A 25,817-nucleotide genomic window follows, 5' to 3' on the forward strand; every position below is an offset into this window, starting at 1 on the left:
AAGTATGGGGGCTGCAGTGTAACACCAAAGTGGTCCAACCTAGAGACTGAGCCTCGCCTGTTATAATGAGCCCTTTATCAGTTACTGGCTTCCCTTGTGGCTCAGCTGGTAAAGAATCTGCCTGCAATGCACAAAACATAGGTTCGATCCCTGGGTTGGGAAGATCCCCTGGAGAAGGGAAAGGCTACCCACTCCTGCATTCTGGCCTGGAGAATTCCAAGACTGTATAGTCCGTGGCACAAAGAGTTGGACACAACAGAGCAACTTTCACTTATCAATCACACCAGTCCCTGTTCCTGCTCTTAAAAAGTGTGTGTGTGTGTGTGTGTGTGTGTGTGTTTTAGGGGAATGAGGACTTAAATGCAATGTTAAAATGTTTTCCACTGGGGTGAAAGTACTCCTTCCTCTGGCTGGTGGCTCATTCCACCTTATGAAAAATGATTTCTTAAAACAAACATGGAAACTCATGTACACCCATGGCGGATTCATGTCAATGTATGGCAAAACCAATACAGTATTGTAAAGTAAAATAAAGTAAAAATAAAAATTTTTTAAGTTAAAAATAAAATAAAAGGCAAATGTAGTTGGGAAAACAAACAAACAAACATGGTGAGTTAGAGTCCAACCTGGGCCTGGGTGCCAGGCCTAAGCTGATAGTGCCAGGTGGAGAGTTCAGAAGACCATCTCCTGGCATGGGGTGCTGCAAGGGCACTGCCTGCCTGGAAGCTGTGGTACCTCCAGATTTTCCACGGCTCTGTAAGAAGTAGCACCTTGGGAGCTGGGAGCTGGAATGGGACCTGATTTGAGATCAGTTCTTGGAGAACAAAAATTGTGGTGGCTTGAACCAGTTGCCCTTTGACCCTGTCAGCAACAACAAGCCCCTGCAGTTTGGTAGTGCCAGTGGCCCTCTGGTCACAGAAGGCCTCACTGAGAATGGAAGGGAGTCAAACAAGAAAAGAAAGAGAACAAATGCTCCTTCAGAAATCAAGCCCTGAGCCTTTGGAATGGGAGCACTGACTCCAAGACCATAGACTGCCAGAGAAATAACCCTAGGGAGTATCCAGTAGTGAGAATTCACATGAAAGAAACCACTTGAATGCAAAGACCCGGCATCCCCCAACTACCAGTCACACCCTGTTCAGGATGCCTCATCTAAACAATAAACAAAACAAAAATACAAACCCAACCATCAGCAGACAGGATTATCACCTCACTCAGCCGTGCCCATCAGAGGAAAAAATAAACAAAGACTCAGCACAAGTCTCACCCTATATGAAGCTTACACAAACCACTGTACCAACCTTAGGAAGACAGAAACAAAAAGGAAGAAAGAATTCAACCTTGAAGCCTGGGAAAGGAGACCTCAAACACAATGAGTTAAAAATAAATAATGAAAAAACAGAGAAATACTACACAAATGAAGGAACAAAGTAAAAATACAGAAGTCCAAATAAATGAAGAGAAAATAGGCAAACTACCTGAAAAAGAATTCAGAATAATGATAGTAAAGATGATCAAAAACATTGAAAACAAAATGGAGAAAATGCAAGAATCAATTAACAAAAACATAGGAGAATTAAAGAACAAATATACAAACAACACAATTACTGAAATTAAAAATACTCTAGAAAGAATCAATAGCAGAATATCTGAAGCAGAAGAATGAATTGGTGAGTTAAAATGGTGGAAATAACTTCTGAAGAGCAGAATAAAGTAAAAGAATGAAAAGAACTGAGGATAGTCTCAGAAACCTCTGGGACAATATCAAACACACCAATGTTTGAATTATAGGGGATTCACAGAATTCAGTACCACCAAACCAACTTTACAACAAATGTCAAAGGGACTTAGATAGTCAAGAAATACAAGAGAAGAAAAAAAGATCTACAAAATCAACCCCAAACAATTAAGAAAATGAAAATAGCATATATATCAATAATTATTTTAAATGCACCAACCAAAAGACACAGACTGGCTGAATAGATACAAAAACAATACCTATATATATGCTGTCTACAAGAAAGCCATTTCAAACCTCAAGACACTTATAGACTGAAAGTGAGAGGATGGAAAAATATATTCCATGCAAATGGGAAGCAAAAGAAAGCTGGAGTAGCAATCCTTATATCAGACAAAATAAACCTTAGAATAAACAAGATTATAAGAGATAAGGAAGGACACTACATAATGATCAAGGGATCAATTCAAGAGGAAGACACAACAATTGTAAATATCTATGCACCCAACATAGGAGCACCTCAATACATAAGACAAACACTAACAGGAATAAAAGGAGAAATTGGCAGTAACACAATAATAGTGGGAGACTTTAACACCCCTCTCACACCAATGGACAGATCATCAAAACAGAAAATTAATAAGGAAACACAAGTCTTAAAGGAAACATTAGATGAGATGGATCTCATTGACATCTTCAGGACATTCCATCCAAATGCAGAAGAATACACCTTTTATCAAGTGCACATGGAACATTCTTTAGGATAGACCACATCTTAGGCCACAAGTCAAACCTCAGTAAATTTAATAAAATTGAAATCATACAAGCATCTTCTCTGACCACAACATTATGAAACTAGATATCAATCACAAGAAAAAAAAACTGTAAGAAACACAAACACATGGAGAGTAAACAACATGTTTCTGAATAATCAACAGGTTATTGAAGAAATCAAAAGGGAAATCAAAAATTTCTAGAAACAAATGACAATGAAAACACAACAACTCAAAACCTATGGGATGTGGCAGAAGCAATTCTAAGAGAGAAGTTTACAGCAATACAATCCTACCTCACAAGAAAAAGAGCAAATAGACAATCTAATTTTACACCTAAAGCAACTGGAAAAGAAGAACAAAAAGAAACTCAAGATTAGTAGAAGGAAAGAAATCATAAAGATCTGAGCAGAAATAATGAAAAAGAAATGAAAGAAACAATGGTAAAGATTAATAAAACTAAAAGCTGGTTCTTTGAGAAGATAAACAAAATTGACAAGCCTTTAGCCAGACTCATCAAGAAGAAAAAGAGAGAAGAATCAAATTAACAAAATTAGAAATGAAAAAGGAGAGGTTAAAACAGACAATGCAGAAATACAAAGGACTATAAGAGACTATTATGAACAACTACCAAACAATTGCACTCATCTCACATGCTACTAAAGTAATGCTCAAAATTCTCCAAGCCAGGCTTCAACAATATGTGAACTGTGAACTTCCTGATGTTCAAGCTGGTTTTAGAAAAGGCAGAGGAACCAGAGATCAAATTGCCAACATCCACTGGATCATGGAAAAAGCAAGAAAGTTCCAGAAAAACATCTATTTCTGCTTTATTGACTATGCCAAAGCCTTTGACTGTGTAGATCACAATAAACTGTGGAAAATTCTGAGAGAGATGGGAATACCAGACCACCTGACCTGCCTCTTGAGAAATCTGTATGCAGGTCAGGAAGCAACAGTTAGAACTGAACATGGAACAACAGACTGGTTCCAAATAGGAAAGGGAGTGCATCATGGCTGTATATTGTCACCCTGCTTATTTAACATATATACAGAGTACATCAGGAGAAACGCTGGAATGGAAGAAACACAAGCTGGAATCAAGATTGCCGGGAGAAATATCAGTCACCTCAGATATGCAGATGACACCACCCTTATGGCAGAAAGTGAAGAGGAACTAAAAAGCCTCTTTATGAAAGTGAAAAAGGAGAGTGGGAAAAGTTGGCTTAAAGCTCAACATTCAGAAAACGAAGATCATGGCATCCAGTTCCATCACTTCATGGGAAATAGATGGGGAAAGAGTGGAAACAGTGTCAGACTTTATTTTGGGGGGCTCCAAAATCACTGCAGATGGTGACTGCAGCCACGAAATCAAAAGACACTTACTCCTTGGAGGAAAAGTTATGACCAACCTAGACAGTATATTCAAAAGAAGAGACATTACTTTGCCGACTAAGGTCCGTCTAGTCAAGGCTATGGTTTTTCCTGTGGTCATGTATGGATATGAGAATTGGACTGTGAAGAAGGCTGAGCGCCATTGATGCTTTTGAACTGTGGTGTAGGAGAAGACTCTTGAGAGTCCCTTGGACTGCAAGGAGATCCAACCAGTCCATTCTGAAGGAGATCAGCCCTGGGGTTTCTTTGGAAGGAATGATGCTAATGTTGAAATTCCAGTACTTTGGCCACCTCATGTGAAGAGTTGACTCATTGGAAAAGACTCTGATGCTGGGAGGGATTGGGGGCAGGAGGAGAAGGGGATGACCCAGGATGAGATGGCTGGATGGCATCACTGACTCGATGGACGTGAGTCTGAGTGAACTCCAGGACATGGTGATGGACAGGGAGGCCTGGCATGCTGCGATTCATGGGGTCACAAAGAGTCGGACATGACTGAGCAACTGAACTGAACTGAGCTGAACTGATGAACAACTAAATGGCAATAAAATGAATAACCTGGAAGAAATGGACAGATTCTTAGAAAAGTTCAATCTTCCAAGACTGAACCAGGAAGAAATAGAAATCATGAACAACCCAATTACAAGCACTGAAATTGAAGCTGTGATCAAAAATCTCCCAAAACACAAAAGCCCAGGACCAGATGCATTCACAGGAGAATTCTATCAAACATTTAGAGAAAAGCTAATGCTTATCCTTCTATAGCTCTTCAAAAAATTGCAGAGGAAGGAACACTTCCAAACTCATTCTACAAGGCCACATCACCTTGATACCAAAACCAAAGACAACACAAAAAAGAAAACTACAGGCCAATATCACTGATGAACATAGATGCAAAAATCCTCAACCCAATTACAAAATTTTAGCAAAATTTTAGCAAACAAGATTCAGCAACACCAAAATGCTCACACACCATGATCAATTTGGGTTCATTCCAGGGATGCAAGGAATCTTCATTATACTCAACTCAATCAATGTGATACACCATATTAACAAATTAAAAGATAAAAACCATATGATATCTCAATAGATGCATAAAAAGCCTTTGACAAAATTCAGCACCCATTTATGATTAAAACTCTTCAAAACATGGGCATAGAAGGAAACTACCTCAACATAGTAAAGGCCATTTTTGATAAGCCTACAGCAAACATTATTCTCAATGGTGCAAAACTGAAAGCACTCCCCCTAAGATCAGGAATAAGATAAACCTGTCCACTTTCACCACTGCTATTCAACATTGTTTTGCAAGTCCTAGATAAAGCAATCAGAGAAGGAAAAGAAATTGAAGGAATCCAGATCAGAAAAGCAGAAGTAAAGCTCTCAGTGTTTGCAGATGACATGATACTGTACATAGTAAACCCTGAAGATAGTATCAGAAAATTACTAGAGCTAATCAGTGAATTTAGCAAAGTTGCAGGATACAAAATCAGTACACAGAAATCACTTGCATTTCTATATGCTAACAATGAAAAAATCAGAAAGAGAAATTAAGGAATCAATCCCATTCACCACTGCAACAAAAAGAATTAAATATCAAGGAATAAACTTACCTAAGGAGACAGAAGAACTACACACAGAAAATTACAAGACACTGATGAAAGAAATCAAAGATGACATAAACAGATGGAGAGATATTCCATGTTCCTGAGTAGGAAGAACCAATATTGTGAAAATAACTATACTACCAAATGCAATCTACAGATTCAATGCAATCTCTATCAAATTACCAATGGCATTTTTCACAGAACTAGAATAAAAATTTCACAATTCATATAGAAATTCAAAAGACCCTGAATAGCCAAAGCAGTCTTGAGAATGAAGAATGGAGCTGAAGGAATCAACCTTCCTGACTTTAGGTTGTACTACAAAGCTACAGTCATCAAGACAATATGGTACTGGCACAGAAACATAAATATAGACCAATGGAACAAGACAGAAAGCCCAGAAATAAACCCATGCACCTATGGGTAACTTATTGTTGGCAAAGGAGGCAAGAATATACAATGGGGCAAAGACGGCCTCTTCAGTAAATGGTTCTGGGAAAACTGGACAGCTACATGTAAAGAATGCAATTAGAACACTTCCTAACACCATACACAAAGATAAATTCAAAATGGATTAAAGACCTAAATGTAAGACCAGAAACATAAAACTCTTAGAGGAAAACATAGGCAGAACACTCAATGACATAAATTAAAGCAAGATCCTCTTTGTCCAGCCTCCTAGAGTAATGGAAATAAAATAAAAGAGTGGGACCTGATTAAACTTCAAGCTTTTGCACAGCAAAGGAAACTATAAGCGAGGTGAAAAGACAACCCTCAGAATGGGATAAAATAATAGCAAAGGAAACAGCTGACAAAGGATTGATTTATAAAATACACAAGCATCTCATACAACTCAATGCCAGAAAAACAAACAATCCAATCAAAAAGTGAGAAAAAGACCTAAACATACATTTCTCCAAAGACATACAGATGGCTAACAAACACATGAAAAGATGCTCAACATCACTCATTATTAGAGAAATGCAAATCAAAACTACAATGAGGTATCACCTCACACCAGTCAGAATGGCCATCATCAAAAAGTCTACAAACAGTAAATGCTGGAGAGGGTGTGGAGAAAAGGGAATGCCCTTGCACTGTTGGTGGGAATGTAAATTGATACAGCCAATATGGAAGATGGCATGGAGATTCCTTTAAAAATGAAGAATAAAATCACTGTATGACCCAGCAATCCCACTCCCAGGCATATACCCTGAGGAAACCAAAATTGAAAAACACTCATGTATCCCATTGTTCATTAAAGTACTATTTACAATAGCTAGAACATGGAAGCAACCTAGATGTCCATCAACAGATGAATGGATAAAGAAGCTGCGGCACATATATACAATGGAATATTACTCAGCCATAAAAAGGAACGCATCTGAGTCAGTAGTGATGAGGTGGATGAACCTAGAATCTGTCATACAGAGTGAAGTGAGTCAGAAAGAGAAAGATAAATATTGTATTCTAACACATATATAATAAAGAATTTATTTACAGAGCAGCAATGGAGAAACAGACATACAAAATAGACTTATGGACCTGGGAAGAGGGGAGGAGAGTGTGAGATGTATGGAAAGAGTAACATGGAAACTTACATTACCATATGTAAAATAGACAGACAATAGGAATTTACCATCTCAGGAAACTCAAACAGAGGTTCTGTATCAATCCAGAGGGATGAGATGGGGTGGGAGATGGGAGGAAGGTTCAAAAGGGAAGGGATATATGTATACCTATGACGGATTCATGTTGAGGTTTGACAGAAAACATCAAAATTCTGTAAAGCAATTATCCTTCAATAAAAAAAGTTTTTAAAAAATTCCCAGTCTTCCATATGGTTACCAATGGAAAGGTAGGAGGAGAGTGATAAACCAAGAGTTTGGGATTAACATACACACTGCTGTTGCTGCTGCTAAGTCACTTCAGTCATGTCTGACTCAGTGTGGCTCCATATACGGCAGCCCACCAGGCTCCCCCATTCCCAGGATTCTCCAGGCAAGAATACTGGAGTGGGTTGCCATTTCCTTCTCCAATGCATGAAAGTGAAAAGTGAAAGTGAAGTCGCTCAGTCATGTCTGACTCCTAGAGACCCCATGGACTGCAGCCTACAAGGCTCCTCCATCCATGGGATTTTCCAGGCAAGAGTACAGGAGTGGGTTGCCATTGCCTTCTCCACATATACACACTACTAAATATAAAATAAAGAATCAAGGAGGACCTACTGTACAGCACAGGGAACTCTACTCTTTAATAACCTGTAAGGGAAAAGAATATAAGAAAGAACAGATACCTATATATGTATAATGGAATCACATCCCCATACAGCTGAAACTAATACAATGTTGTAAATAAACTATGCATGCATGCTCAGTCACTAAGTCCTTTCTAACTCTTCATGACCCCATGGACTGTAGGCTGCCATACTTCTACATCCATGAGATTTTCCAGGAGTGGGTTGCCAGTTCCTCCTCAAGGGGACCTTCCGGATCCAGGGATCGTACCCACATCTTTCACATCTCCTGCACTGGCAAGCAGAAATCAACTATACTCCAATACAAAATAAAAATTAAATTTATAAAAAAAGGAAAGATTACATCCAGCTACCAAAAGGGTCTCTTTCCCCTCCTGGGATTCCTGATGTGATGCTGGAGAGGACAGAGCAGGTGCAGGACACCTTGGCATTATCTGAGATTGTGTTTCCCTGGCTTTGGTGTGCTTTGGCTTCTAGTGGGCCCCTTTGACTTATTTTTGGAGGACCTAAGGCAGGGGCTTATAGAAACCAGGTCAGTTGAAGGCTGAGATGTAGGTGCTGGTGGGAGTGTGAAAGCCCAGCTCTCTAGCCTTGGGTTGGGATACTTTTGAGGCAAACTTATGTTCCAGAGTTCCCTGTGGGAACAGGCTGCAGCTTCCCTCCCCAAGACTTGCATGAAATCACACTCAAGCTAGCTTCATCCCTTTTCCTGTCCTAATCCCCCTGTGCCCTCACTGGTTTCTCTGGAAGGCCCTTTTAAAAAAAATTTAACTGTGTTGAGTCTTCCTTGCTGCATGGGCATTCTCTAGTTTCAGAGAGTGGGGACTACTCTCTAGACATGGTAAGTGGGCTTCTCATTGCAATGGCTTCTTTTGTTGCAGATGATAGGATCTATGGCCTGAAGTCTCAGTTCTTGTGGCCCATGGGCTTAGTAGCTCTCAATATATGAAATCTTCCCAAACCAGGGGTCCAACATGTCTCCTGCTCCAGAAGGCAGATCAGTAACCACTGGACCATCAGGGAAATCCTTCTGGGAGGAACTTTGAAATAAATCACTTGTACATGAAACCTTGAGTCATGGGCTACTTCTGGGGAGGTTGACCTATGATGGTTCCCTAATCAGGCAATTCCTTGACACCAGGACTGATATAGGTTCACCTCGCAAATGTTCCTACAGCATCTTGAAGCTGTCCCTGCCATATGGCTTTTTTCTTGCTTGAGTTTCTGAAACTCATACTAGACCACAGCTTCCAGAGGGCAGAGCTCTAACTTGACTCTCTTACAAGTCCACATGAGTAGGTCTTGTCTCCACCAGACTCTAATGTCAAAACAAGGCTAATACACAGACTTGTTATTGGGTTATGAGTGCTAGGTTACAAGCTGAACTGGCTGTAATCAAAGTCTAAATAATTTTGCCTTAAATGCAATACATTTTCATACAATAATAGTTCCAGTCAGTCCACAGTGATAGGAACCCCGGTTTTTCTTGTTGAAAGTCATCTTCAACACGTGATAGTCACCTCTGGTCTAACATGGCTGCTCTAGCTCCTGTTATTTTATCTGCATCCCAGAGAAGGGGAAGCAGGATATGTCCCTTTCCTTAAAGAGCATAATCAAAAGTTATAAAATTACTTTCACTCATTTCTCACTGGTTGCAATGAAGTCACAGAGGCATTTTGAGGTGAAAGAAAGGCTAGGAAATGAACTTTTTAGCTAAATGGCCCTAAACTGGGGTTTTAGTTACCAAATGAATGAGACAAATAGGAGTGCCTGTTATACCCTTCTGATTCAGTGAAGAGGTGACTTACACTATGAACACATAAAACCCCCAAATCTGAAAGTCTCAACATAACTAAGCTTTATTTCTCACTCACATCTGACTTTGGTAGACAGGGGTCCCTACTCATCACACCCTTTCAGGGAGCAAAGTGGATGGAGGCTCCTTCTGGATACAAGGGAAGGGAGTGTGAGGCAAATTAGGATCTGATTCCAAACACTTCACTTGTAAGTGACATATCACCTCTACCAAATTCCACTGGCTGAAGTAACTTCCATGGTCATAGCAAACTTGAGGGTGGTGGGTACACAGAAGGGTGAGGGGAATGATCCTACTGCAGAACATTCATTATCAGTAACAAGGGCCACCACCCTTCATCCATGTCCCTGTGCTTTGTTCTTTGGTTCTTCCCATGCTGCTCCTCCCTCTCTTTTGGCCTGTAGATGTAGATTTGGATAAGATCAAAAGAAAGGACATATGCTAGACTGTAAATCTATGGGGAAAACAATAAAGGAAAGAAGGAAATGCAGACTGCCGGGAACCTATGCTGCCCCGCTTCGGGAGTCCACCAGCCTCTTTCCCTGCTGTCCAACCCCCTCAGCTCTGTGATGCCGGGAGACCTCAGGAAGTGGCCTGGGTCCTTGAGCCTGCAGGAAGTGGATTAGAGGCTGCAGCACCCGCTGCAGGTCAAATATGGCTGGGCGGAGGTCGATGAACTGGCCAAAGTGCTGACACCCACCCAGATTAAAAACCGGCCCACCAGCAATGCATTGGATGGGCTTGATTCAGGTAAATCGTACACCTTGGTCTTAACAGATCTGGATGCTCCTAGCAGGCAGGACCCCCAAAAACAGGGAATGGCACCACTTTCTGGTGGTCAACATGAAGGGCAATGACATCAGCAGTGGCACGGTCCTCTCGGATTATGTGGGCTCTGGGCCTCCCAAGGGCACAGGCCTGCACTGCTACATCTGGCTGGTTTATGAGCAGGAAAAACCACTGAAGTTTGATGAGTGCTTTCTCAGCAACTGATCTGGGGACCACAGTAGCAAATTCAAGGTGGCCTCTTTCTGCAAAACATATGACCTCAGGGACCCCAGTGACCAGTATGTGTCACCAAGCCGAATGGTATGATTATGTGTCCAAGCTCTATGAACAGCTGTCTGAGAAGAAGAGTGGGACACTGTCCCAGAGTTCCCAAACAGTGTTTCCCTTTAGTGATGCATGTAGATTTCTGCCCACACTCCCCCCAAACCACCCCCCTACCCCGCCACTCCCTGCCCGAGTCCTAAGCGGTCAGATTTAGGTTTAGGGTGACTTTTCTTTCCTTCTGCCTGCCCTGTATCATTCTAGGGGGTCTATGTTTTGATCAAACTTGAACTGTGTTTTGGTGGGGGTTACTTTGCTACTGTGATGGAGTTTATCAAAATGTTAATGTGAGGACGACAACTCAGATTTTAAAGAAGAAAAAAAATTCTGGTAAAAAGACCAGGTCTGCAATATTAGAACAGAGCATCAAAGAATCTTTAAGGAAGGTTGAAAACAAAGAAGAGATTGACTGCCTCTGCCTTTGTGAGCCCGAGTACAGAACTGTATATGAAGGCACCTAATGGCATATGTTTTCACAGCCCTGTCTCACCAAGACAATGAGAGGCCGGCATGTCCACTAACCTCCAATGCCTCAGGCTGGTTACTGGGTTTCAGTGTCCCACTCTGGCTCCTGTATAGAGCAATACCAGAAAAAGCTACAAAGAGGAAGTTGCTTTGCTGTTAAAGCCTGGCCATCTAGATAAGCAGCAGTTCTCGGTAAGAGATTATCCAGAAATCTGAAAGTCTGTGCTTGTTAACTTGATCACTCTTTGGTGTAAAAAGAAAAAAAAAAAGAAAGTCATTCTGGATGTTGCATTAATTCTGCTGTTTGCTTATAGTTAAATAAAAATAGAAACACTGTGTAGATTAGAAAAAAGGAAGAAGGAAAGAAGAAAATTAAGAATAAATATTGAAAAGCATGTTTGTAATCACAATTTTGTATTTGTACAGTTTACATGATTTAAATAAATTTAACTTATTTATGAATAAATTTATAAAATAAAAAATGGGAGATGAGCAGGAAAGACCACTGAAGTTTGATGAGTGCATTCTCAGCAACTAATCTGGGGACCACTGTGGCAAATTCAAGGTGGCCTCTTTCTGCAAAAAGTATGACCTCCGGGACCCCAGTGACCAGTACGTGTCACCAGGCCATATGGATGATCCAGAGATGTGATATGGGGTGGGAGGTGGGAGGGGGGTTCAGGATTGGGAACTCATGTACACCCGTGGCTGATTAATGTCAATGTATGGCAAAACCAATACAGTATTGTAAGGCAAAATAAAGTAAAAAAAAAAAAAAAAGAGAGAGAGAGAGAGAAAGAGCAATTTAAAATATAAATGTATTCACTAAACCCAACAAAATAATACAGGCAGATTCTTTACCATCTGAACAACCAGGGAAGCCCAATAATCCCAATTTAAATCCTAGCTTGACCAGGGGCTTCCTTCATGGCTCAGACAATAAAGAATCTGCCTGCATTTCAGGCTTTGTTCCATCCTGGGTCAAGAAGATACCCTGGAGAAGAGAATTAGTACCTACTCCAGTATTCTTGCCTGGAGAATTCCTTGGACAGAGGAGCCTGGCAGGCTACAGTCCATGGGCTTCCAAAGAGTAGGACATGACTGAGCGACTAACACTTTAACTTTCTTTTTCATCAGAATCTCAAGCCCTAAGCTCTTTCCCCTAACTTTCATGCTGTGTAAACTATTTAGCACTGGGAGATGTGGAGAGATCTCTGTGAACCCAACCCAAGAAATTTGTAAAGATAAAGACAACTGGAAAAGTATCTTTTCTGGAGTATACTTAGCAACTTTGCAACTTGTGAGGCAGGTCACTGGTGTTTTGAGGCAAATAAGATGTGCATGCTTGGTGATTTGCTTCTGTCAAGTGTTGAGGGAAGTTAGATGACTGAATGTCTGGTTACTTGATTTCGCAGCTGATATCATCCTGGGGAAAGAATGCTCATCAGATCAACACATATTTTCTCACTAAACAGCAGGGTTAGAAAGGTTTCTAAGGCCAACCTCAGGTGTTTTTTACATCAAAGGGGTTCAGTTCACTCAGTTCAGTCACTCAGTCATGTCCTACTCTTTGCAACCTCATGAATCACAGCACGCCAGGACTCCCTGTCCATCACCGACTCTCAGAGTCTACCCAAACCCATGTCCATTGAGTCAGTGATGCCATCCAGCCATCTCATCTTCTGTCATCCCCTTCCCCTCCTGCCCCCAATCCCTCCCAGCATTAAGGTCTTTTCCAAGGAGTCAACTCTTCGCCTAAGGTGGCCAAAGTATTGGAGTTTTAGCATCAGCATCAGCCCTTCCAAAGAATACCCAGAACTGACCTCCTTTAGGATGGACTGGTTGGATCTCCTTGCAGTCCATGGAACTTGCAAGAGTCTTCTCCAGCACCACAGTTCAAAAGCATTAATTCTTTGGTGCTCAGCTTTCTTAACAGTCCAACTCTTACAACCATACATAACCACAGGAAAAACCATAGCCTTGACTAGATGGAACTTTGCTGGCAAAGTAATGTCTTTAATATGCTATCTAGGTTGGTCATAACCTTTCTTCCAAGGAGTAAGTGTTCTTTAATTTCATGGCTGCAATCACCATCTGCAGTGATTTTGGAGCCCAAAAAGATAGTCTGATACTATTTCCACTGTTTCCCCATCTATTTCCCATAACATGATGGGACCAGATGCCATGATCTTAGTTTTCTGAACGCTGAGCGTTAAGCCAACATTTTCACTCTCCTATTTCACTTTCATCAAGAGGCTTTTTAGTTCCTCTTCACTTTCTGCCATAAGGGTGGTGTCATCTGCATATCTGAGGTTACTGATATTTCTCCTGACAATCTTGATTCCAGCTTGTGCTTCTTCCAGCCCAGTGTTTCTCATGATGCACTCTGCATATAAGTTAAATAAACAGGGTGACAGTATACAGCTTTGACGTACTCCTTTTGTGATTTGGAAGCAGTCTGTTGTTCCATGTCCAGTTCTAACTGTTGCTTTCTGACCTGCATACATATTTCTCAAGAGGGAGGTCAGGTGCTCAGGTATTCCCATCTCTTTCAGAATTTTCCAGTTTATTGTGATCCACACAGTCAAAGGCTTTGGCATAGTCAATAAAGCAGAAATAGTGTTTGTCTGGAACTCTCTTGCTTTTCCATGATCCAGCAGATGTTGGCAATTTGATCTCTGGTTCCTCTGCTTTTTCTGAAACCAGCTTGAACGTCTAGAAGTTTGTGGTTCACATATTGCTGAAGCCTGGCTTGGAGAATTTTGAGCATTACTTTACTAGCATGTGAGATGAGTGCAATTGTGCGGTAGTTTGAGCATTCTTTGGCATTGCCTTTCTTTGGAATTGGAATGAAAACTAACCTTTTCCAGTCCTGTGGCCACTGCTGAGTTTTCCAAATTTGCTGGCATATTGAGTGCAGCACTTTCACAGCATCATCTTTCAGGATTTGAAATAGCTAAACTGGAATTCCATCACCTCCACTAGCTTTGTTCGTAGTGATGCTTTCTAAGGCCCACTCGACTTCACATTCCAGGATGTCTGGCTCTAGGTGTGTGATCACACCATCATGATTATCTTGGTCATGAAGATCTTTTAGTCCCCTATAATATGCAGAGATTGAACTGTGCAGGTTGTCATGGTAACAGCTTGTTGTGTTACCCTAGGAGATAAGGTAAACTGACAAGAAACCAAAGGCCTTTACAACTCTCTTTGTAGTGTGATTTCAGGTTTGAAGTAGTGGCAAGGAAAGGATGGCTGGTAAGGGTGAGGAGGGGAGTAATCAGGGCCAGTGCTTTAGCTCCTCCTAGAGCCAAGAAAACAGAAGTGCCGGCTCAGTTAGGGTTCTGGTTATCTTCCACTAGATCCTAGGTGAGGAAACAGCGATACATTGTCTCTGTGGAGGGAATATAGATCAACACCTGTTCCTTTTCCGTCTCAGGCCCAGTCTGATCCCCTTAGAGTGGGAAGTATCACCCACACCAAAGAGCTGTTGTCTCTGTACCTGTGGATGCCTCCCCACTTCCCAGGCCTCTCCACCCTGTCTCGGGCCTTATGGGTCTTCAGTGGCTCCCACGGTGGCCTTGCTGTCACCTGTGCCTGACCCTCTGACTTCTGTCCAGGGGTCTGAATCAAGGCAGAAAATCCAGGGTGTATATGCCTGGTGAGGATGCTGCACTGTCTTCCACGTGCTCTGCAAGCCTGGGATCATGCTATTTTACATTCTGTTCTTTTCTCTCAATGTCCTATTGGAAGGATTTCTCTTAACACTGAATACTATTTTCAGGCAGTTGGTTGCATGATGGCCTGTCTATGCTGTGGATACTTTATGTTGAGTGGGCTTTGGGATGTCTCAGATCTTCACTTTTGTTAGAGACTCTGAGGACTTCATCCTTGCTTCTTTATGTTTGTGGGTCCTTCTAATCATAGATTTACATAAATCTTATAAGCAAAATTCCTGGGACAAAAGCTGTACTTATATTTAGGACAAATCATCACCCAAGACTGTACTAATTTGCACTCTTACAAGAAGAGTTCAAGATCTTCCTCTTTCCTGTTTTTCCTACCTTTCCTACCACTGAAGGCTATAAATCTTTGGTCTACAATTTGGAGTGGATAAAAGAGGAAGGAAGGTGGAGTAAGACTATTGCTTTAAAGATCAGATTTATCCTCATGTTGGTGTCACAGGCTACAAATATAGAGCCTTAAGAGTAAGGAGTACCTTAACAGGCACCAGCTCCAGTCCTGGGCTTAGGCTGATCTAGATTTTTCCAGGTGATATCATGGTGGTAGCCATGCTGAGACCATGCATGTCTCCTGACACGGATGCAGCACTGTGTTCAAGTGAAAGCATATACTAACTCATCCATTCATTTAATTAAAGTGTATTTCTTGAGGGTGGCTACATATCTATCACAAGTGTTGGAGCCAGAAGATAGGAGACATCTTTCCTCTGTACAATGGGGGTCATGCCTTCCCAGGGCTCGTGGGGAGACAGTGAGCTAGCATCTATAATTAACCAGAGCTGTTATTCTTGCTCTTCTTGGTGATTTCTCACCAACAGCACCATTGTCTATGGTTCCATGGAGAAAACTTGGAGAATGAGTTTGACAAACTGTTCACTTGCCTCTCCATTAAGCCTGGTCCATGATATTTACAGTTAAAGAAAAATAACTTATTCTTCTCTCACCTTTTCCTTGTTTATCAGCTCTGCAACTGGACCTCTTTCACTCTCCACATGTCGATCATAATCCAGGGCATTCCCAAAGTGGCTGGGCACATATACCCGGGACATGTGGCCAAGCTGCACACAGATAGTAACTGCAGGGTTTAGGGGTGTGTTTCAGGATCAGGGTGACAAGCCTAATGTCAACACCCCTCCTCTCACGCTATGCTAGCCTTTCCTTGTCTCCCTCAAGAGGAAGCCCTTTACGCCTCTGGCCTCCCATCCACACTATTGTCATTTTCTCCGTCTGGTCCTCCCAGTTGGGAGTTGTCTCTTTATCTGTCTCCATGACTTGAAGGTGAGTTCCTAGCCCAGCTCTCTATCCCTGGGGTCCACCACAGCACCTAGCACATAGTAGGTGCTTAGTGAATTTGTACTGAATGAAAAGATGACTGTGTTTTCCACCTTATTTATTCTTTCCTGATCCTTCTCTATTCTGGATCTGACTCTGACCCTGCTGTCCCCAGCCTGGGCCTCTGCCTAGGGTCTCAAAATGGGAAAAAGTGATACTTCCACTCCCAAACTGGCAAACCATGGCAGCTTGAACCAAATAGTTTGTGGCTCTGCCCATGAAGGAAGCTCAGAGAGGCTGAGGGCTCTGTGCACCCTGGATTCCCCCATTTACATGAATGGCACCCTCTCCAGCACCACTGGAGGTCAAAGGAAGGCGCTTGCTAGACCCTGAGGAGGATGGCTCAGGAACCCACACGGGGTGTCACTTGCAAAGTGGCACTGGAAAGGACAAAGCAAGTGTGGGCGGAAGAGAGCTGGTGACTAGGGTGGAGAAACAGAAGGGAACCATCTCAGTGAAAAGGGCCTTACCCATATCTCCCTGCAGCAGAAGGTCACTGCCAATGTTCCTCCAGAATGGCAAGAATACAGTATAATTTTATTACCCCTTACCATCTCTCTGAATGAGGAGGTGGTGGAGTTGGTGGGGCAGCCATAAACTCTTCCACGGTCTAGAACCTCTCCCTGACACTTCCTTTGTGGCTGCCTCTCAATCTCTAGTCACGTGATTCTGGAGTAAACTGTCAATCATATTTGGTGCAGGGTCAGGGCCACATGACCACGTAGGGCCAATTATAAGACCCCATGCCCCGACCAATACGATTGGTCCAGAAATGGACTCAGGATCTGAATTGGGTCAATCAGATCCCTCCCTGGAGCCCCTGATGCCTTCTGAGTTTCTTTCCTGACTGACTAGATGCTTTAGAGATATAAAGCCCTGGGGCAGGCAGCTGCAGAGTCCTTCAGTAAGTGTAGAAGCCTGAGAGAAGAAAGTTGTCAGGCTAAGAGAATCTAAGAGAGAAGAGAAAGAATGAGGGTGTCAAACTGTGAGCTGATAGCTTCTGATTTCTTGGGTCCAGTCCCTGAGATCTTTGGATCTTCTCTGGTTCCTATATCCCAGATCCTGGATCCCCAGTATCCTTCCAATAACCCTCCCCTTTCCTTGAAGTCAGCTGGAGTTGGGCTCCTCTCACTAGTAGTTCAGACTTGATTCTAGGTCCTGCCCAGATACGATCTACCTCTGCCCAAAGAGAGGCACCCATTCATATCAGCATCATTGAGATGAATCCTTTATTCTTTACTAAGAATAGGGCTTGCAGAGCTTCAAACACAGTTTACCAGCATCCCTAGCAGGTGTGCACTGAATTGAGAAAATGTGTGTTTGGAGTGGGCCTGACTGATTCCTGAGCAGCCACAGCATTTACACTGCAGGAGCCAGGCCAACCCTGTTGTTTCACAAACCGAGAAACACAGCCTCAGGAAGACATCACCCAGGATCCAGGTCTCCGAGGAGTGCAAGTCCTCTGTGCCCCCTTGAATGCTGCTAATACAGACGTTCTGAGAACTCTGGGGAGATAGAAACACACATCAATCACCCTGGGCCGCTACCTGCCACACCTATCGATATCCAGACCCGGCCTACTTTTTGGTTTCATTTCCCTCCTTTGGTAAGAATCAAGTGGTTCTATCAGCACCTGAGGAAGTGGGGGACAGCGAAGAATAAGAAGGACCAAGACATGTGGTTGCCATGAGGCAGGTGGGTACGGAAAGGAGGATTGGGAGTTTGGGATTAATAAATAAAAACTAATATAGAGGATGGATAAACAACAGAGTATTACTGTATAACAATGGGAACTATATGCAATATCCTGTGATAAATTGCAATGGAAAACAATATGAAAAATACATATATATATATATTTGCATATGTATAACTAAGTCACCTTGCTTTGCAGCAGAACTTAGCGCAGCACTAAAAAATCATCAATACTTCAATCATTTTTTCAAAAGACCAAGAGTGGCCTGTAGTTTCCCTCACGCTCTGCTGTTTCTTCACTTCTCACCTCCACTCACAGTTTACTCTGCAGAGAATGCCTGTTTTCTCTCTCTTCACCACAAACTGTTCTCTTCTTAAACATTTTTTAGTTTAATACTTTGTTGTTTATCCATCCTCTATATGAGGTTTCATTTAATAAGCCCAAACTCCCAATCCTCCTTTCCCGTATCCCCCTGCCCCATGACAACCACAGGTCCTGGCCCTTCTTGTTCTTGGGTGTACCCTACTTCCTCAGTTGATGAGGAGATAAAATTTGATTTTATATTGTTATTTTATAGCCAAATAACAATATCATGAGCTTCAGGTGGACAGTACAAGGAATCAGCCATACATATACATGTAGCCCTTCTCCCCCAAGGTTCCCCATCCAGGCTGCCACATAACATTGAGCAGAGTTCCAGGGCTACACAGTAAGTCGTTGCTGTTTATCCATCTTAAATATAGCAGTACCCACAACTTGTTCTTTATACTGCACTCAGGAAGCCTTCCTGGACATACTCTTATCCGCCATGGCACTCCAGGTTGAGTTCAGTGACTTACCCTGATGCCCTCTTCGTCTGTAGACCTCATCACCCCTAATGTGCCCCCAGCACCCCTTTGCACAACCCTAAGGGGTACCATGTGCGTGGAATCCAGTATAGAGTTGCCTAAACACAAGCAGGCTTCCTTATGCCTCCATGAGGCTGGGGGTTTAGAATTACTGAAATGTCTTCTTCTCCTTAAAGCCTTCTTTGAGCCCGCCAGCCTGCCCTGAACTCCCATAGGGAGCTGACATTAAGTCTTAACCCTGTGCCGGAGCTGTGCAGTCACTGCGCACCCTTTATTCACCTTAGCATCCAACCTTCCCGCAGAGGGGTCGCGTACCCTGACTCACAAAGTGGGGGACTGGGGCTTAGCAAGGAGAAGTTGTAGCCGAGGACTGGGGTAACCAGGTAGGTTAACATCCAAACCAGGACAACTGTGAGAAGGGAAAGGAGACTGTCAACCCCCATGGTGGGACAGCACACTGGGACTGTCCCCAGCCACCCTCCTTGTCACATGGCCTATTTCAGAGATTGCTAGAGCTGACTTTCCAGGTTTATCCATTTGAAGGCTTTGGTTGAACTGCAGACTTTTGAGGGCAGAGGACCTTAGCGTTCCCTTCTCCTTATGCCAGGTATCATGCCAGCACGGGATGGTGTCTCCACATTTCTTTCCAGAGGATAGATGTGCCAGACTGTCCTTTTCTCTCACGTGGTTGGTTTTGTGGGAGGCACCGGCCCAGCCAGAGGGGTTCAGCAACATCTGCAATGGTGTGACTTGGCCTGCAGAGGGCGCCCTCCTCCCAGCAGCAGCCCAAAGAGGATTCCTGCAAGTCCCAGATTTGAGAGCCAGCCAACAGGATTGGCCCCTCACCTGCCGAATATCGACTTGAGGGGGCACAGGGTAGTCAGTGCCGTTGATCGTGAAGATGAAAGGAGGCAGGGCCCCAATGCTCTGACATGAAACCGCATGCTATAAGAGAAAGAGGGAGGCTGGAGGTTGGTCCTGCTGATCCTTGGTATGCAAGGAGACCAGGAGTGACCCTGTGGCATGACCCTTCACCTCGTGATCCTTGGAGGCAATAGCATCGATGAGTTTCTGGATGTTGGTGACCACTCTACTTGGGCCAATCAGCAAAGAGGTCCCGATGTCCACAAGGGCCTGACATCCACCGGAGCAACCAATCACCATCCTGTTCACGGAGATGCTGGGAGACAGTGAGACAAAGCGTGCACCAGGGTCACTCTGAGTCTCCCCCATGACTGTCCCCTCCCTGAAAGTCTCCTGAACAGTCAGGGCTTCAGCTCTTGCCCTGACTCTGTTTTCCTTTGCTCTGGTCATGTCACCTTCTTTGACGTCCTTGAATGCAGTACTTGAAATTGCCAGGCCCTTTCACTCCTCAGGGCCTTGACAGGTTCTTGTCGCCCTTCCTAGAAGACCACCATCCCCTTTGTCTAGCTAATTTCTCCTCATTTTCCAGGTTCCAGCTTAATTGCCACATTTTTAGGGAAGTCTTTCCCTTGGAGTGGATTAGTCTCCTGTCTTGGTCACTCTCTCTAGACTCTTCCTCACGACTAGCATGCACCAAAGCGGTAATTCACTATGTGTGTGAGTCATTTCATGTACATATGCCTTACTAGATGTTAGGGCAAGTTTTATTCTCATTGCCTCACTAAAGTGCCTGGCACACAGTGGATGCACAATGTTTATTGAAGGAATGAATGAATAATTTAAAAAATGAATGGTGAACACCCAGAGACATGTATCTGGTTTCTGACCAATGATGGGTCAACCAACATAGTGAAAATGGAGGTTCCCTGAGGCAACAGATGCTTAGAGTGGTGGTGGGGAAGACACAGGCTCCCTGGGAGACACTGTCTCCCAGCACTGGTTCCTCGCCAGGCTCAGACACTGAGGCCCTGGCCAGGGGATGCCCAAGCCAGCCCAGAGGACCTCCAAAGGACAGCTCAGTTTTTCTCTCAGAGTATCACATAGAATCTCCTCAATTATTGCCCCTTGTTCTCAGCCGCTTCTGGAACCCAGCTTCCTGATTCTCTAAGTCACAGCCCTTGCCCCACTGTGTGCCCAGTATGTGGGGTGGGGAGCTACGGTTACATGGGATATCTCTTTTTATGAGTTGCTCTCAGGTCTCAAAACTGCAGTCAACCTCTCTCCACTGGTGACTGACTAACTGACTAACTCCAACTGACTAACTTCTCCCAAAGGAGAACAGTTTTCCCCATTTTTTTCAGGACTTTGTATTTTTAACTGCCTGTTCTATATGCTGAGAACTCACTTGGTCCCAGTAACCCTGGACAGTTGGTCATTTTATCACAACCCTATGATGAAACTCATGTGAACCTCTGTTCACTCAACCCATGCTTCCTGCCTCACAGGACAGTGAGTACAGCCCTCCCCAGGCTGCCCAGTCCTCTCTGGATCATCTCAGGACCTAGTGAGAAGTCTCTGCAGGAGTCTGTGGTGATTATGAACCCATGGGCGTGTGTCTGTGTTTATGTGTATGTTTGTGTGTCTGTGTATGTGTGTCTGTGTGTGTGTGTCTGTGTTTGTGTGTGTGTGTCTGTGTTTGTGTGTGTGTTTGTATATGTCTGTGCGTGTCTGTGTTTGTCTGTCTGTCTGTTTGTGTGTGTCTATATCTGTGTCTATGTGTCTGTGTGTGTCTATGATTGTGTGTATGTCTGTGTATGTGTATGTGTGTCTGTGTGTATATGTCTGTGTGTGTGTCTGTATGTGTCTGTGTGTGTGTCTGTGTATATATGTGTTTGTGTGTCTGTGTGTGTCTATGTGTGTGTATATCTGTGTGTGTGTCTGTGTATGTGTCTGTGTGTGTATGTCTGTATGTGTCTGTGTGTGTATGTGTCTGTGTGTGTATGTCTGTGTGTGTCTGTGTGTGTGTCTTTCTGTGTGTATCTGTGTTTGTGTGTGTGTTTGTATGTGTCTGTGTGGGTATGTATCTGCTTGTGTGTGTTTATATCTGTGCCTATGTGTGCATCTGTGTGTCTCTGTGTGTTTGTGTGTATGTTTGTGTGTCTGTGTGTATCTGTGTTTGTGTGTGTGTTCGCATATGTCTGTGTGTGTATCTGTGTTTGTGTGTTTGTATCTGTGTGTGTATCTGTGTTTGTGTGTCTGTGTGTGTCTGTGTGCCTGTGTCTGTGTGTGTGTATGTGTGTGTCTGTCTGCTTATGTGTGTTTATATCTGTGCCTGTGTGTGCATCTGTGTGTCTCTGTGTGTTTGTGTGTGTGTTTGTGTGTCTGTGTGTATCTGTGTTTGTGTGTGTGTGTATCTGTGTTTCTGTGTGATCTGTGTGTGTATATCTATGTTTGTGTGTCTGTGTGCATATGTCTGTATCTGTCTACTTGTGTGTGTTTGTATCTGTGCCTGTGTGTGCATCTGTGTGTCTGTGTGCATCTGTGTGTCTCTGTGTGTTTGTGTGTGTGTTTGTATATGTCTGTGTGTGTATCTGTGTTTGTGTGTGTGTATCTGTGTGTGTGTGTCTGTGTGTGTACCTGTGTGTGAGTATCTGTGTGTGTATCTGTGTGTGAGTATCTGTGTGTGTGTCTGTGTGTGTGTGTATCTGTGTGTGTATCTGTCTGCTTGTGTGTTTGTATCTGTGCCTGTGCCTGTGTGTGCATCTGTGTGTCTCTGTGTGTTTGTGTGTGTGTTTGTATATGTCTGTGTGTTTGTGTGTGTGTGTATCTGTGTTTGTGTGTCTGTGTGTGTGTATATCTGTCTGCTTGTGTGTTTGTATCTGTGCCTGTGTGTGTCTTTCTGTGTGTTTGTATGTGTGTCTGTGGGATGTGGTGTATGTTTGGGTGTTTGACAGAGTGTCTGAGAGCGTGTTTGTGTCGGCATGTGTCCATGCACACGTGTGAGAGCATCACTTGGGGTGACCCTCAGAGGGAGAGGCTTGCCTGTCCATGGTTATCTGCCAGTACCCAACTTTGGTCACTGGTACCCAGTTGAGCTCTCCATTGTAGTCGGCGTGGTCCACTCCATCAATCATCCCCACACTACCACTCTCCTTCTGGATGTCATGAGAAGGAAGAGAGGGGTTCTCTGGAGGAGAGAAATTGCCAGGCGTGAGAGCTGGGCTTGTCCACCCATCAGAGGCACTACTGGAGTCCCCATTTTATAGATGCAGAAAGTGAGGTTTAGAAGGATTGAGAACCCAACCAAAGTTGGTCACCAACCAATGGATGGCGCAAAAGAGGGTTCAAAGCTGGGGAAACTGACTGGGCTTCTGAAGAGAGCCTGGTCCCCTCCAGTGACCTGAGTGCTCCCAGATCCCCTCAGGGTACACCATGCTGGAAGGGTCTGGCATTTTCCTTACCTAAACTGTCATTTTTCAGAAAAGGCAAGTCCTGAAGTCACCAAGGGCATGGGTTCAGGGGCACCCAGGGTCGGCTTCACTGATGTGTGACCTGCACCATCCATGATGTACTACCCATGAGGCCCCATACGCAACAGGCCCCTCACCTCTGTCACTCTGTCTTGAAATTCCTAATACTTGTTGAACAAGGGGTCCAACTGTTTCATTTTATACTGGCTCCTGCAAACTGTGTAGCTCATCCTGGGCTCCCAGTGAAATGTTAGAAAGGAAGGAAATATTCCCACAATCCCTCTCTTTTCTTCCATATCAAGTCCCTCAGAAAATCCTATTCTCTTTTCCTCCAACCCATTTCCTGACATCTATCATTGCTCTCTCTTCCCTCCATCCCCATGGACCAAGCTGCTGCCCTTGAGCCCACAAGCACAGTTGTGTTTCAATAAAGTTTTATTTACAAAAACCAGTGGTGGGGCCAGATGTGACCTTGGGGGTCACAGTTTCCATGGGCTAGATTATCCATCAGGAAAAAGGTGGTCTGTAATTTTTTACGCAACTGCAAGCATCTTACAGCTAATTTGAAGAGAGAGCTTGTCCAGCTCAGACTTACATGCTCAAGTAGAAGGCAAAGACAGGCTCAGAAATGACACCTTGTTCCTCCAGGTTGTCAAAGATGGGGGTTATCTCTGGGGTGGAGAAGCTGGGGTAGCTCAAGCCCAGGATGTCATCAAAGGGCACAGGACTGAACCCGAACTCCTCCAGGCTCAGGCCAAATGGCTGAGCAATGCTAACAAGGTTGCCAATCTGTCAGGAGAGTGTTCCAACATCACAGTTTGGGAAGTGGGGCCGAGACATGTTGGTATGCCAATAGCATTAGAACCACAGAGAATAGCTGAGACCTGGCCTTGGCCTCACTTAATCTCAGATGGTGAGACCAAGTTGCGACAAGAATTCAGGTTCCATTTGTGTAGGGCTATGTATTTAACAGCTGCTCCTCTGGCAAACATCATCTGAATGAGTCAAGTTGACCTCATGCCTTGTGTACATATGGGTCAATCAAGACTCAGGACCAAGCGGTTCCCCCTGTGGACAAAATGAATAGAGTGCAGGGGTAGCCTTCTCTTTGGCATCACTATGATCTAATGACAGAAATGGACAGAATTCATTGAGGTGCATTGTGGATTCTGCATCTGCCCAGAAGACAGAAGTCCATTATACAATGTCACTGGAAGGGTTCTTATGAAAACCATGTCAGAGACCTCCATCTGAATACAGGTTCTGTTGTGTAATCATCAGTTCAGTCACTCAGTTGTGTCCAACTCTTTACGACCCCATGGACTGCAGAATGCCAGGCTTCCCTGTCCATCACCAACTCCTGGAGCTTGCTCAGACTCATGTCCATTGAGTCAGTGATGCCATCCAACCATCTCATCCTCTGTCATCCCCTTCTCCTCCTGCCTTCAATCTTTCCCAGCATCAGGGTCAGTTCTTCCCGTCAGGTGGCCAAAGTATTGGAGCTTCAGCTTCAGCATCAGTCTTTCCAATGAATATTCAGGACTGATTTCCTATAAGACTGACTGGTCAGATCTCCTTGCAGTCCAAGGGACTCTCAAGAGTCTTCTCCAACACCACAGTTCAAAAGCATCAAGTGTAATCATGAGTAAGCCATATGACCATTTGGAGTCTCGGTTTCCCTTTGATAAAAAGGTGGAATGTAATAATCCCCACTCCCAATGTAGAATGTTTTGCATGTTAAGTAACATGATGGATGTAATGTACCTGTTATATAGGAAGTCTCAACAATGAAAGCCTTTGCTGTGGCCATCCCACTGTATCTTTCTTAAGCTTTGAGAGGGAGTTAAAAGGGGCATCAATATCCTCTTTTTTACAGGGGAGGAATTTGAAATTTAGGGAGTCTGTGACTTGGCTATGGTCACACTGCTTCTCAGAGGGAAAGCAGACAAGAATTACCCCACCACTCTTTCTCCAGGATTGAATAGAAGAGAGCAGTGAGAGAGGACGCTAGAAGATGGGGAAAAAATTAGGGAAATTAAGAGGATAAAGAAGCAAGGAAGCATCAAAATTGAAAAACTGAAAGAAAACAACACAGAGAATTCTGAACACACAGAGACATCGAAAGAGATGAAGAGATAAATGAGAGACATCAAGATAAAGACAGACACATACACACAAAATTAGAGAGGGAGGAGAGAAGAGACCTAGAAGCAAATGAAAGAAAAATGCTATTCCACAGAACCACACTTACAGTTGCATAGGTTGTGGACTGAAGAATTCCAGAGTAAACATAGATCATTTTGTGACTGGCACCCCCAGAATTGTGCAACTCTGCAGGCCTACCCAAGACCCCAGAGCCCCATGATACCCATAGCAAGGACTTATCAATAAGTGAGGGTTGAACTTTAAAACTGTCAAAGAATGATTCCATATTACCTCCTAACCCAGAAAGAGAGGTGATGACACTTACAGTCCCTGTACATACATGACTACACATTCTGAGAGGGTCACCAGCCCAAGGAGCCCAAGCCACTTCATGCTTCTTTCCTGAGTCCAAGTACTCAGGAAAGAGCAGGTTCTTAGCATGTAGTGGTGACAAGGAGCTCCTAGTTATATATGCTCAGATGTGCCTTAATTGTTCCCTTTAGGCCACAAATGGATTTGATAAAAATAGAAACCTCTCAATAAAATCTTTACCTCCAT

General features: G+C 43.6%; 2 pseudogenes; one reads left to right on the forward strand and one right to left on the reverse strand.

Annotated features, from left to right (window-relative positions):
- The first annotated feature begins 10,155 nt into the window (after window positions 1-10,155).
- Window positions 10,156-10,853, forward strand: LOC101107317 (phosphatidylethanolamine-binding protein 1-like; annotated as a pseudogene).
- Window positions 10,854-11,332: 479 nt separating this feature from the next.
- Window positions 11,333-25,817, reverse strand: LOC101107562 (pregnancy-associated glycoprotein 2-like; annotated as a pseudogene).

This window comes from Ovis aries, chromosome 21, assembly GCF_016772045.2.
Source record: "Ovis aries strain OAR_USU_Benz2616 breed Rambouillet chromosome 21, ARS-UI_Ramb_v3.0, whole genome shotgun sequence".
Taxonomy (NCBI): Eukaryota; Metazoa; Chordata; class Mammalia; order Artiodactyla; family Bovidae; genus Ovis; species Ovis aries.